The sequence below is a fragment of the Prionailurus viverrinus genome, chromosome X (assembly GCF_022837055.1).
Source record: "Prionailurus viverrinus isolate Anna chromosome X, UM_Priviv_1.0, whole genome shotgun sequence".
NCBI classification, from domain to species: Eukaryota; Metazoa; Chordata; class Mammalia; order Carnivora; family Felidae; genus Prionailurus; species Prionailurus viverrinus.
In genome coordinates, this window is record NC_062579.1 from 82,108,049 (window position 1) to 82,117,185 (window position 9,137).

Here is a 9,137-nt window from a genome sequence, read left to right on the forward strand (position 1 = left end):
CTCCAACTTTGTTCTTCTTCAAGATTGTCTCAGTTATACTAGAACCTTTGCATTTTTATACAAATTTTAAAATTAGCTTATCAATTTCCACAAAAAATTCTTCCTGGATGTTTTATTTGGATTAAAATGTATTCATAGTTCAATTTGAGGAGAATTGATACCTTAACAACGTTGAGAATTCCAATTCATGAACATCATATAACTCAATTCATTTATGTCTATTCTCAGTAATGCTTTGTAGTTTTCATCTTAAAGCTTTTATACATCTTTTATGAAATGTGATCCCACCTATTTGAAACTTTTGTTATATAAATTAGAAATAGCATTTAAAAACATTTTTCATCATTTGATGGACACAGGGGTGCCTGGGTGGCTCAGTCAGTAGAGCATGCGACTCTTTTTATTAAATAGTCTCCATGCCCAGCATGGGGCTTGAACTCATGACCCTGAGATCAAGACCTAAGCTGAGATGGTGTCAGATTATTAAATGACTGAGCCACCCAGGCGCCCCTGAGCATATGACTCTTGATCTCACAGTTGTGAGTTCGAGCCCCACGTTGGGTGTAGAGAATACTAACAAAATAAAAATTAAAAATAAAGTTGTTTTTCAATTGTTTGTTTCCAGTTATAGGAATACAATTAATTTGTATAGATTTTGTGTTCAGCTACCTTGCTCAGCTATATTCTTTATCTTAATGATCTATCTATAACTTCTTTTGCATATTCTTGGTATAGTATATTATCTGTGAATAATGACAGGTTTGTCTCTTCTTTTTCAATCCTTATGCATTTTATTTAATAATTATTATTCTTTGCCTATTTATTCAGGCTAGGTTCTTCAGTACAATGGCAAATAGAAATGATAATGCTGGGCAGTTTTTATCTTGTTTATGATTTTAAAGGGGATGTCTTCATTTTTTTATGAACTAGCATCATCTTTTTGCAGGTACCCTTTATCAGGTGAAGAAGCTTTCTCCTACTTTTAATTTTCTAAGAACTTTTCTTACAAATGGATGTTGAATTTTATCAAGTTCTCTTTACATCCATTGAGGTGATCACTTGGTTTCTCTTTTTAAATCTTTGATGTGGTGAATACATTACAGTAGTTCCCCCTTATCTCAGGGGGTTACATTCCAAGACCAGCAGTGGATGCCTGAAACTGTGGACAGTACCAGATCCTACGTATACTATGTTTTTCCTATACATATTTGCTTACAATAAAGTTGAATTTATAAATCAGGCACAGTAAGAGATTAATAATAATAATTAATAACAATGGATTCTAATAAAAGTTATATGAATGTGGTCTTTTTCCAAATTTCTTATTGTACTGGACTCATCTTTATTCTTGTGACAATGTGAGATGATTAAATGCCTATGTGATGAGGTGAAGTGAGATGAATTCGGTAGCCATTGTGGTGTAATGTTAGGCAAACAATGACCTTCTGATGATACATATGCTTCTGAAAAGTGGTTGACCACGGAGAACTGAAAGTACAGAGAGTGAAACTGCAGATAAGGAGGTATTACTGTATTTGGTATAAAAATAGTAAGTTGTTAATTCTTTGAATAAACACCTTTTTTCCATGATATGCTATTTTTACACATTTCCAGATTTGATTTGGTAATTTTTAAAAATGATTTTTGTGTCTTGGTTCATGAATGAGATTGACTTTGCCTGGTTTATGTGAGATTGGAATTCTTTGTTCTTTGAATGTGAATTATTGTTCACTGATAAACCTTGTGGAACTAGAATTTTTGTATATATATTTTTGAATAATTACTCATTTACCTAAAGGTTATAAAACCATTCAGTTCAAATTTTGCAACATATATATATAGATATATACCTACCTATCTATCTATCTATAGATAGATAGATAGATATCAGTTTTGGTAAGATCTATCTATATATCTATATATATCAGTTTTGGTAAGATATATCTATGGTTTATACAGATTGATACAATTTATTGGCATAATTTTATTATATATTTTATATTTGTTTTGTTTCTGTGATATCTATAATTAGGTACCCCATTTCATTCCTAATATTGTTTATTTCTGTCCTTTATCTTATTTTTCCTTGTTCAATCTTGACAGTAATTTCATTAGTTCTATTGGTCTTTTCAAAGAATCGTCTTTTGTCTTCATTCATTCTCTATTGTTTGCTTTTGTCTATTTCATTAACTTATGCTTTTATTCATTATTATTTCTTGCTATCTTATCTGGGCTTATTTTGCTGTTATTTTATGAACTTCTTAAGAAATATATATTTGGAGCTGTTTGGAAGTACACTGTAGATATAATGACTATTTATCCTTAAATATTTGTGTGTATTTTCATACATTACCACACAGCAAATATAAAAATTAGGAAATTAACATTGGCTCATTCCGTAATCTAATCTACAAACCTGTTTCAAATTTTGCCATTTATGCTAATAATGTCATTTATAGAAAAAGATTTTTGTTTTCCGGTCCAGGTTCCAACTCAGGATCACACATCACATTTATTTGTGATGTCTCTTTAGCCTCCTTTAATCTGGAATAGTTCCTTATTCTTTCTTTGTCTTTAATGACCTTGATACTTTTGAAGAGTTTAAGCTAGTTATTTTTGTAGAATACTGTCAAAATATGTTTATTTGTTTTTCCATGACTAGATTCAGCCTACACGTTTTGGCAGGAGTACCACAGAATTAATATTGTGTCCTTCTAAGGTGAGGAGTCAACAATGCTGGTTTGTCCATTTCTGTTGATATTAATTTTGATTTATTGGATAAGGTAGAATCTACCAAGTTTCTCCACTATAAGTTTCCCATTTTTCAATTTAATTTTTTTAATGTTTACTTATTTTTGAGAGAGAGGGAGACAGACAGACAGACAGACACAGAATGCGTGTAGGGGAGGGGCAGAGAAAGAGGGAAACAGAATCCAAAGCAGGATTCGGGCTCTAAGCTGTCAGCACAGAGCCCAATGTGGGGCTCAAACTCATGAGCTGTGAGATCATGACCTGAGCTGAAGTCGGACGCTTAACCAGCTGAGCCACCTAAGTGCCCCTAGCTTCCCATTTTTCAATTTGTAAGTAACAAATATGTTAGAGAGAGAGATTTTGAAATTATGTAAATATCCTACTCCTCCTTAAACTTTCACCCACTTGTTTTAGTATCCCCAGGAAATTCTTACTTAGGCCAATTATAACCATGATAGTTTGGCTTCCAAATTTTGATTTTTAACTGCATAATTCCTTCTACATTAATTAATTGGCACTCTAATGTAAAAAATATATTTTGCTCTTTATGTATTTATTTACTTATAGTAGTATGCATTCATGTATTCTCATTTTATTTGACAGGTTATAATTTATCACTCTCATTATGTATTTTGATATTTCAACAATCTTAGATTTGGCTAGTGAAAGTCCTTTTATCAGACGCTTATATCCCTTTGCCATGTGCTTATTATTATTTGAGCACTTCCTTGCTTTCTGACTTTACAAGATACTCCAAAATCATTTTTTAATTACCCAGCCCCTGCTCTGGAATGAGCCATTTCTTCAAGGAGTTCTGTGTTACTATGTGTGTTCATTGCTACTGCAGGTGTCTTTGCTTCCAGGTCCTCTGTATGTATATAGGCCAAGCTACTATATATATAGAAGTACAAAGTATGTAAGATGCAAATTTTTTATTTCAATTTATAATGTTATAATATATAGTGATAATAAATGAAATATATATGCATGTATTGTACATATAAATTACTTATATGTATGTATATATAAATTATATGTGTGTGTGTGTGAAAATCCAAGACTTCACACTGAAACCTTTCATTCTAGTCCAACACCACAGAGCTGATTCTAGCTTTCCCACTTTTCACGGTTGAAACTCCTTTTTCCAACAGTGAGATATCTGGCTCCCATTATCCATAATATAATTACTCATTTGCTCAATCCTAGAATGCAGAGGAAGCAGTTTTACGATGACTAACCCATTTCACTGTGGAAAAAAAAGCCCATAACTTATATTCACTATTTGTTTTCAGGTTTTGTTGTTGTTGCTATTGTTGTCATTGTTTTTAGTTTGAGGACATGTATTCAAAACACTATGTTCAAACATTATTTGAGTTTATTCTGCCCCTTCCTTCAGCTTTGTTATAAGTTAGGTTCATTTGTTTCTATTTTCATTTTATTTTCTGTTTTTCCCCATCCTTTTTTTTAATGTTTATTTTTGAGAGACAGAGTGAGACAGAGCACAAGTGGGGGAGGGGCAGAGAGAGGGGGACACAGAATCTGAAGCAGGCTCCAGGTTCCCAGCTTCAGCACAGAGCCCAACGCTGGGCTTGAACTCACAGATCACCAGATCGTGACCTGAGCCCAAGTCCGATGCTTAATTGGCTGAACCACCCAGGTGCCCCCACCCCATCCTTTTTGAGGTTTTTTTTTTAGTATGTGAAACATTGATATGGTTCCCAAAGTCAGAACCATAGAGAAAAGAATACTCAGAAAAGTGTAATTACCTCCATCCTCAATTCCTTTTCCATCCCCTATCCTTTCTATCCTGCACCACCACTTGGCCATAGTACAAATCTCATTATTTCTGCTTTCTACGCTCTATGCTTCCTTTTGCATATATGATATATACATCCTTCTTTTATATTTATATTTATATTTATCCTTCTTTCTTACACAAAATATAATTTACAATACACTTTTACACTTTGCTTTTTCCATCTACTTAACAGTATGTCCTGGAACTAATGTTAAGAGATCTTCATTCTTTTCTTAAAATTATAATTAATAGACCTTTTAAGCAATTTTAGGTTTACAGAAAAAGTTTTAGACAAAGGTGTAGAGAGTTCCCATATGCTCCTCATTTCCCTGCAGTTTCCTTTATCTTTAACATCTTGGATTGCAAGGTCCATAGTTGACATTAAGGTTCAGTTTCTGTGTTGTAAATTCTACAGGTTTTGATAAATGTATATTAACATATATCAATTATTAATAGTATCATACAGAAAGTTCACTGCCCTGAAAGTCTCCTGTGCTCCAACTATTCATCTGCCCATCCCCTCCAAATTCCTGGCAATCACTGATTTTTTCACTCTCTCAATAATTTTCTTTTCCAAAATGTCATATAGGTGGAATCACACAATGTATATAGCCTTTCAGGTTGGCTTCTTTCAGTTAGCAGTATGCATTTAGGGTTCTTCCATGTCTTTTCATGTCATGATACTTCATTTCTTTTTATCACTGAATAACATTCCATTGTATGGATGCTTTGTTTATTCATTCACCTATTGTTTCCAATTTTGGAAATTGTGAATACATCTTCTATAAACACTTGTATGCAGGTTTTTTTTTAAGATTTTATTTTTTAAAAATAATCTCTACATCCAATGTGAGACTCAAACTTACAACCCTGAGATCAAGAGTTGCATGCTCTACAGACTGAGCCAGCCAGGCACCCCTGTGTGCAGGTTTTGGTAGAGAAATAAGTTTTCAACCAATTTGGGTAATATACAAAGGAGCACAGTTGCTGGAAAATATGGTAAAATTATGTCTGGTTTTGTAAGAAACTGTCAAACTATCTTCCAAAGCAGCTGTACCACTTTGCATTCCCACCAGCAATGAAAGAGAGTTCCTATTGCTCCACATCCTCTCTAGCATTTATTGTTGACAGTGTTGTGGATTTTGGTCATTTTAATGGGTGTGTAGTGGTATCTCAGTGTTCTAATTTGCATTTCTCTAATGATATATGACTTTGAGCATCTTTTCATAGGCTTCCTGCCATCTGTATATCTTCTTTGGTGAGGTATCTCGTCAGATATTTTGCCCATATTAAAATTCTATTTTTTTCATGCTGTTAAATTTTAAGAGTTCTTTATATATTTCGGATACCTGTTCTTTATCTGATATGTTTTACAGAGATTTTCTCCCGGTCTGTGGCTTATCTGTTAACAGCAACTACTGTAGAGCAGAAGTTTTTAATTTTAATGAAGTCTAACTTATTAATTTTTTGTTTTATGGATTGTGCTTTTGGCATTGTGTTCTATGAAGTTATTGACAAACCAAAAGCCACATAGATTTTCTCTTGTTATCTTCTAGGAGTTCCATAGTTTTGCATTTTACTTTTAGGTTTATGATCCATTTGGGGTTAATCTTTGTGAAAGGCTTAAAGTCTGCATCTACATGAATACTTTTGCATGTGAATGTCTAGTTGTTCCAGCACTATTTCTTGAAAAGATTATCTTTTTTACACTGATTGTCTTAGCTCCTTTATCAAAGATCAGTTGACTATAGTTGTGTGGGTCTATTTCTGATCTCTTTATTCCATTGATCTATTTGTCTATTGTTTTCACCAATATTACACTGTCTTGATTAAAGTAGCTTTATAGTAAGTCTTGAAGCCAGATAGTGTCAGCCCTCTGACTTTGTTCTCTTTCAATATTTTGTTCTCTTTGAGAGAGCACATGTGCATGCACACACACAAGCAGGGGAGGGGCAGAGAGAGAGAGAATCCCATGCTGACAGCATGGAGCCTGATGTGGGGCTCTATCTCACAGTTTGTGAGATCATGACCTGAGCCAAAACCAAGAGTCAGAACCCAACCAACTGAGCCACTCAGGCGCCCTAACTTTTACATTTTCATATAAACTTTAGGATTAGTTTTTTTGATACACATAAAATAACTGATGGGATTTTCATTGGGATTATATATATATAGATCCAATCTATAGATCAAGTTGGAGAGAACTGATATGTTGATAATATTGTTTCTTCCTATCTCTGTGTATCGAATATCTTTCTATTTAGATATTCTTTGATTTTTTCCATCGGAGTTTTATAGCTTTCCTCATATAAATCTTGCACATATTTTGTTATATTTATACCTTGCACATATTTTGTTAGATTTATACCTAAGTATTTCATTTTCTTGGTGCTAAATGCATTGTGTTTAACACACTTTTTTAGGTTTAATGAGGTTTACTACAAAAAATTGCACATATTAAATGTATATGTCTAATGAGTTTGGGCATATAAATATATTTGTGATACTTATCACCACAACCAGGGTGATAAGCATAACCATTACCTCCAAACATTTCATTGTGTTCTTTTGCATTTTGTTTTGTTTTGTTAAGGATACTTAACATGGGATATATCATCTTCACATATTTTAAAGTGCATGATACCATATACAACAATGATATTGTTGGGGTTTTTTTAAGCAAGTTCTACATGCAACATGGGGCTTGAACTCATGACGCTGAGATCAGGAGTTGCATGCTCTTCTAACTGAGCCATCCAGGATCCCCATTATTGTTTTTAATTTCAAATTCCAATTTGTGCCTTTTGTGTTTTATCCTTGTAACCTTGCTATAGTTGCTTCTTGGTCAGGAGCCTTTTGGTTGATTCTTTGGGGTTTTCAACACAATCATATCATCTGTGAACAAAGACAGTTTTATTTCTTCCTTCCCGACCTGTATTCCTTTTCTTGCCATATTGCATTATCTAGTACTTTCAGTATGATGTTGAATAGGAATGATGTTGAATGGTGAGATGGGCAGCCTGACTTTGTTTCTGATTTTAGGGGAAAACCATCTAGTTTCTTACCATTAGAGAAGATGTCATCTATTGGTTGTTGGTAGATGTTCTTTATCATGTCAAGGAAGTTCCTCTTGACTCATACTTTGCTAAGAGTTTCTATAATGAATCGTGTTGGATTTTATCAAATGCTTTTTCTTTTTTTGGCTGGGTACAGTGCACTTTATTGATAGTACATGACAAAGTTGGGCTCCCTAAGTTTCTCCCTTTCTACAGGAGTTCTGGGATTGAAACTTTATTGAGGTTGGGGATTCTCAGTGTGTTGAGGGATGAGTTGGGGCAAGGACTCTTCTTCTAACCATTACCTCCAAACATTTCATTGTGTTCTTTTGCATTTTGTTTTGTTTTGTTAAGGATACTTAACATGGGATATATCATCTTCACATATTTTAGTAGCTGAGAGATTCTCTCTTCCTCTTATGCTCTCACTGGGGCTGGTATTTCAGGGGGCTCTTACTCCTTGGAGGCCATGTGGACCATAAGGCCCATCACCTGGTTCCTGTAGCCAAATTCACTGTAGTACCAGGAAATGAGATAGACTAAGAGGTCATTGAGAGCAATACCAGCCCTAGCATCAGAGGTGTAAGAGTGGGTGTCACTGTTAAAGTCACAGGAGGCAACTTGGTCCTCATTGTAGCCTAGGATGCCCTCGAGGGGGGCCTCTGGTGCCTGCTTTACCATATTTTTTTATGTCATTGTATTTGGCAGCTTTCTCCAGGCAGCAGGTTGGATCTATGACTGACACACTGGGGATGGGGACATGTAAGGCCATACCAGTAAGCTTCCGATTCAGCTCAGAAATAACCTTGCTCACAGCCTTGACAGCACCAGTAGAAGCAGGGATAATGTTGTGGGGAGCCCATCAGCCATCACACCACAGCTTTCCAGAGTGGCCATCCACAACCTTTTGGGTGGTAGTGATAGCATAGACTGTGGTCATGAGTCCCTCCATGATGCTAAAGTTGTCATGGATGACTTTGGCCAGAGGGGCCAAGTAGTTGGTGGTCCAGCTATCCTAGTGGATTCATCGATTTCTCCTTGAATTTCTATCAGTTTTTGCCTTATATATTTAGACACTGTTGTTAGTTGCACACACATTAAGGATTGCTATCTCTTCCTGGAGAGTTGAACTTTTATCATTATGTAATGCCCTTCTTTATCTCTAATAATTTTCCTTGCTCTGAAGTCTGCTTTGTCTGACTTTCTTTTGTTACTACTGCTACTCTGACTTTCTTTTGTTTACTTTTAGCATGCTGTATCTTTCTCTGTCCCTTTACTTTTAATCTATATATGTCTTCACATTTAAAGTGTCTTTTTGTCGACAATATAGTTGGGTCTTGTTTTTTGATCCATTTTGACAATTTCTGTCTTTAACTGGTGTATTTAATCTATTGATTAACAGTGATTATCATTATAGTTGAATTTGCATCAACCACATTTGTTACTGTTTTCTATTACTTGCCCTTGTTCTTTGTTATTTTTTTGGTCTTCCACTCTTTTTCTGTCTTCTCTGGTTTTGAGTATTTTGACTG

General features: G+C 34.6%; 1 pseudogene; it reads right to left on the minus strand.

Annotated features, from left to right (window-relative positions):
* Positions 1–8,058: 8,058 nt before the first annotated feature.
* LOC125157780 (glyceraldehyde-3-phosphate dehydrogenase-like) lies at positions 8,059–8,629 on the minus strand (annotated as a pseudogene).
* Positions 8,630–9,137: the final 508 nt, after the last annotated feature.